Source organism: Saccostrea echinata, unplaced genomic scaffold, assembly GCF_033153115.1.
Source record: "Saccostrea echinata isolate AGI-Se365-2 ecotype Australia unplaced genomic scaffold, CSIRO_AGI_Sech_v1 ptg000054l, whole genome shotgun sequence".
Classification (NCBI taxonomy): Eukaryota; Metazoa; Mollusca; class Bivalvia; order Ostreida; family Ostreidae; genus Saccostrea; species Saccostrea echinata.
Genome location: NW_026889803.1, coordinates 35,846,419 through 35,852,418, shown reverse-complemented (window position 1 = coordinate 35,852,418; position 6,000 = coordinate 35,846,419).

Sequence of the window (6,000 nt, the reverse complement as noted above, 5' to 3'; positions counted from 1 at the left end):
TGTCTGCAAAACAAATTAAAGTGATTTGGTAATTATATAAAAGAACCTTACATATTCAAGCAGTTCAAGTCATATATGGCATATTTTTGATGTACAGACTAACTAAAATTAAAAAGACCTTTCTATTTATTTTATTACTTTATATAAAGATAGAACTTTCCTGTAAATTACACAATTTAAATCAATCACGTTTCATAGATGTTAGAAATTTAAAACAATAACCGATTTATTTACCGACTCCGCATTTAAATATCAGACACAGTTTAAAGTCAATTCGCTATAGAAACGTGGAGTTATTCAAGTTCAAAATCGGTGAAAATTTTTAAGTTGAACGTAAGTAACAAATATCATGTTCATCTACACACAATCTCGTATTTTTATTTTTTAGCTCAGATACGCCGTATATAACTCTAACATGGATCCTGACCAATATGTTCAGTTGTAAGGAGAGGGATACTTGAGTTGTATTAGCTTATGACTGAAGAAGCTCACAGTTTGATGCAATTAGAATTTTATTTAGGTTTGTGTGACCTAAGATATATAATTTCAAAAAGTAATACAACAAATTTCTGAATCTATAACATTATAGGCAGAAAACCGCAATTGTTTCCAACACAACAAATAAGAGTACACATACTAGGCTAAAATTTATTTTTATACCCCCGTATCGCAGATTCGGGGGTATATAGTTTTTGCCCTGTCCGTCCGTCTGTCTGTCTGTTTATCTGTTTGTTCGCAAAAACTTTAACATTGCTCACAACTTTTGATTGGTTGGAGCTATGGCTTCCCTATCTCACATGGTATTCCTTGTGACAAGACCTTTCTTTGGGTATCATCATATTTGACCTTTCGACCTTGACCTTGGAGTTTGACCCAGTTTTACAAAATTTTACCCAACTTTAACCTTGGCCATAACTTTTGAACAATTGGTGTTAGAGCTTTCATACTTCACAAATGTAATCCTTGTAACAAGACCTTTCTTTGGATACCAACAACTTTGACCCTTTGACCTTGACCTAGGAGTTTTAACTACTTTTGAAAAACTTTTAACCTTGGCCATAACTTTTGAACAGTTGATGCTAGGGCTTTCATATTTCACATCTGTAATCCTTGTGACAAGACCTCTCTTTGGATGCCAACAACTTTGACCCTTTGACCTTGACCTTGGAGTTTGACCTACTTTTGGAAAACTTTAATCTTGGCCATAACTTTTGAACAATTGGTGCTACGGCTTACATACTTCACATATGTAATCCTTGTCCCAAGACCTTACTTTGGATACCAACAACTTTGACCTTTTGACCTTGACCTTGGAATTTGACCTACTTTTGATAAACTTTAAACTTGGCCATAACTTTTGAATGGTTGGTGCTAGAGCTTTCATATTTCACATGTGTATTTCTTGTGAAAAGGCCTTTCCTTGGGCACCATTAATTTTGACCATTTTTCCTTGACCTTGATGTTTGACTTACTTTTGGAGATTTTTAACCTTTTCCATATCTTTTAAATGGTTGCTGATAAGGCTTTCATATTTCACAGGTATATTCCACGGGACAAGAACTTACTTTGGGTACCAATATATTTGATTTGCATTTGAGAAAGTTTTACCTTCACTATAAGTTGCCATACGGGGGCATCAGTGTTTACAAACACATCTTGTTTCAATTATGTTAACCAGTGGATGTATGAACTGTAGATCTATAGTAGTAGATCCTTATCATAAAGAACAGGAAAGAAGAAGTGAATTGTTCCCTTCACCTATCCCCCACAAGTTGACACTTCCCTGTATAAGTTTTAAACAGATACCGAGATAATCCCCTGCTCTTCAATAAGGGAGGAAATATTAATCAAGTACTCCACAAACAATGTACATTGTCATCATTGACATGTACATGCACAAAAACAAGGTACAATGGACTATCCTATACTTAACTGCCCAGGCAAAATGCTTTTGAGAGTATATGACATTTTAATCAAATGATTAATCAATAATTATGCAGTTCTTTGAATCAATATAGTCTTCATTATCGTCATCAGTCATACTGTGCATGGTAAACTACATGATACAGTAGACTTTTCTATACCATGTATATGTACCTGCCAAGGAAAATGCCTTTTAATAGTCTTTGAACAACAACCAATAAATTAATATACATGTATATGCAAATTAATTAAAACTGAAAAAATAATACCAAATAACATTGAATCTAATTCACAGTTTTTTAAAAAAAATTGATTTTTTCATGAGCTTGTGAAATGCTTAATAAATATTATATTTTAAATCACTAACAGGAATATTTTTTCTTTGCATTTGCTGCATCAAACAGGTCCAACATGATCTCTTGATTTACCTAATTCAAAATAGCTTGATTAGCTATTTTATCATGTTTATCATACTTCTTTCTTAAAAATATTATTTTTTCAGAATGAAAAAAAGTCCCACTTAGATGCATCTAGAACTTATACTTAAAGCCCTAAAAGTTTCGGGGCTCTAATTGATTTGTGTCCATACATTTACTACTTAATATTATGAATTCAAATTATAAGGAGGTCAATTGTGATCAAGAAGATAATTAACAGATTAGTAATAATTGTGAAGCAATCATAGTGATACCTACTGGGTAGCCATACCGCACACAAGGTGGAATACATTTAATTATCAACAAACAGAGTTATATCTTTCAAAAGCAGCAATGCTTCAACGAAGTTAAATACTGATTGCATTATTTATGGTCCATTAATTTGTACCAATGAGTAGTCAAATACTTGTATTAATTTCTTTATTTCTTATTTAAAAGTATTTGCGAAAAAAACTGTATTGAAATAGCTATATTGCTTATTCAAATTATGTAGCTAAATCAAGAGATTGTGCTGGACGGTTCGACCTGTCAAAAGTAGTTCCAATCATGAATTTTCTGTATATATATATATATATATATATATATATATATATATATATATATATATATATATATATATATATATATAATCATATATATATATATATATATATATATATATATATATAATCAAGCAGAGGAAATTCGAACATTAAATCGATTTCAAATTAAAAAATCGTTCAGAATCAATATGATGGAATTTTACCATTTAAGAATATGTATATTACATACAATACACTGCAATAATTGTTACAAGATTGTATATCAATACCTGTTTAACTGTGTGGTTCCCTCCTTCTTCTGTGAATGCATAAGCGGTCTTGTCGAGACGTAAACAAATGACAAGGGGGCGTGTCCTAGCGGTATTGCGCAATAGTTTCTCCTTCCCTTTTTTTTCTCTCTCAGTCTCTCTTATCGCAGGAATTGCGAACTCCTGTGCTCTTATGAACATGTCTTTGAAGAAAAATTATCACTTCCAAAACTTGCAGATAAAATTAACGCGTTTTAACTCCTCTTTGGGCCGACATAAAAAAACAGTGAATGAGTGACAGCACTCAGAGAAACACCATTTTTACACTCTGACATACACACACACAATGCCACCCTTTCAGTGAAATAATAAATAAATGGATCGACATGATGTTGCCAGTTTCAAGTTCTTAAACTCTTTAATAACCATTCATGTATTCTATACATGTTGGTTGAGTCAGTATAAAACATATTCCTTTAGGTTTACATTGTGCAGTAAAACTCATAATGAAGTGCCAGGGACAGACAACTTCGCTTTTTTATAAATACTAGTATCCGTTTTCACATAATACTTTATAAATCCAGAGGGAATGAAAATCACTTCACTGTAAGCATTAATTTATAATAATCATGTTCGCTATAAGCATGTTTCACTGTACAACATATAACTGTAGGGTTATCAACTGTTCCAAAGATGATTTTGTGGCAACTTAAGTCTCAAGCAGTCACTGTCACTTTTGTATTCCATTCAATCAGATTTTTAACACTCAAAAGTTTTGTTTTTTTGTTTTTTTGTTTTTTTAAATCCTGTTTCAGCCATACAATTGGAATGAAGTCAAACTTGATTAAATGTACCGGTAGTCATGTAATTGCTCATGAGTGGAAGGTGTGTCACAATATATTGATTCAAAAGTCAAGTTCATATTAATTGAAAAAGGAAGAGATGACTGTTTTCTCCATTATGGCCTAAAGAATGATTGCCCAGTGGCCTTGACCTTTGAGATATAACATTGACCCATGACTATCAGTACTAAGACAGATTACTAAATAAAACTATTATATCTCCTCATTGAAGAAGAGTCATGATAATATTATATATCAGTCTGGAAGCAAAGTAATGTCTATGTAATTTTCTTCTGCCTAAATGTCTTTTTACTTGAATAAATTAAACATGGCATAAGGATTTTTCAAAGAAAAAGAAGAACTTTATTTCATGGATAGAATATAACATGTACATGTATAAATTAATTTATAGTGGATATGTTATAAATGCAAGTTCTGAGATTGGTTAATAAAAAGAAGTAGAGAAAAAAATCATCACAATGACATAAAATTAAGCTGTTAACGGCAATTAAAGTACCTGTATATGTACATGTAAAACTGATAGATTAAAACAAATTGCATAGATTATGCAAGATATTGAGAGGTATATATAATTTGTGTTGTATCTGAAGTTTTATATCTTAGTATTTTTCTACCTGCATGAAAACATGACATTATCATTTTAGCATTTAGACATACCTCTAAAAAAAATACATTCAAATAATCTCTACATGTAACATGAAAAACAAAACAGTTACATTCTAAACTAACATTAATAAGTAAAGATGGCCATATCAGATACTTTCTACATAAATGTACTCAAAAATGAGGTACATTATGGATACAAACAAATTTGAATCTCATGCAGGTGAATATTTCTGCAAAAATCACTTCAAATACCTCTATAATGGCACTTCATAAAGTATGCATTGTGCAACACTTAACAAGGATATGAGCCAAAATGCTGATCTGAGTCACTTTCTCTTACAAATGTGTAAATTCTGTAGCCGTTCCAAGATTTCAACAAGAGGCCCATGGGCCACATCGCTCACCTGAGTAACTTTGGCCTTGCTGTTCTTTACCAGATTTCCCCACTTGTTATACCTATTGCGGCCATGCCCTACCCCCATGGGACATGATTTGAACAATTTAGAATCTACACTACCCCAGGATGCTTCCACGTAAGTTTCAGCTTTTCTGGTCCAGTGGTTCTTGAGAAGAAGATTTTTAAAGATTTTTCTTATATATTTCTATGTAAAACTTGGATTCCCTATTGTGGCCCCGCCCTACCCCGGGGGTCATGATTTGAACAATTTAGAATTTAGACTACCCCAGGATGCTTCCACATAAGTTTCAGCTTTTCTGGTCCAGTGGTTTTTGAGAAGAAGATTTTTAAAGATTTTTCCTATATATTTCATTGTAAAACTTGGATTCTCTATTGTGGCCCTGCCCTACCCCCGGGGGTCATGATTTGAACAATTTAGAATCTACACTACCCCAGGATGCTTCCACGTAAGTTTCAGCTTTTCTGGGCCAGTGGTTCTTGGGAAGAAGATTTTTAAAGATTTTTCCTATATATTTCAATGTAAAACTTGGATTCTCTATTGTGGCCCTGCCCTACCCCCGGGGGTCATGATTTTAACAATTAAGAATCTACACTATCCCAGGATGCTTCCACATAAGTTTCAGCTTTTCTGGCCCAGTGGTTCTTGAGAAGAAGATTTTTTAATGACCCCACCCTATTTTTATCTTTTCTTGATTATCTCCCCTTGTTAGGGGACTTGGCCCTTTATTTTAACAATTTACATTCCCCTTCACCCAAGGATACTTTGTACCAAGTTTGGCTAAAATTGGCCCAGTGGTTCTTAAGAAGAAGTTGAAAATGTGAAAAGTTTACAGACGGACGGACGGACAGACAGACAGACGAATGGACGGACAGACGGACGGACGACGGACAACGGGTGATCAGAAAAGCTCACTTGAGCTTTCAGCTCAGGTGAGCTAAAAAGGAAAAGGCCAGGTGAGCATC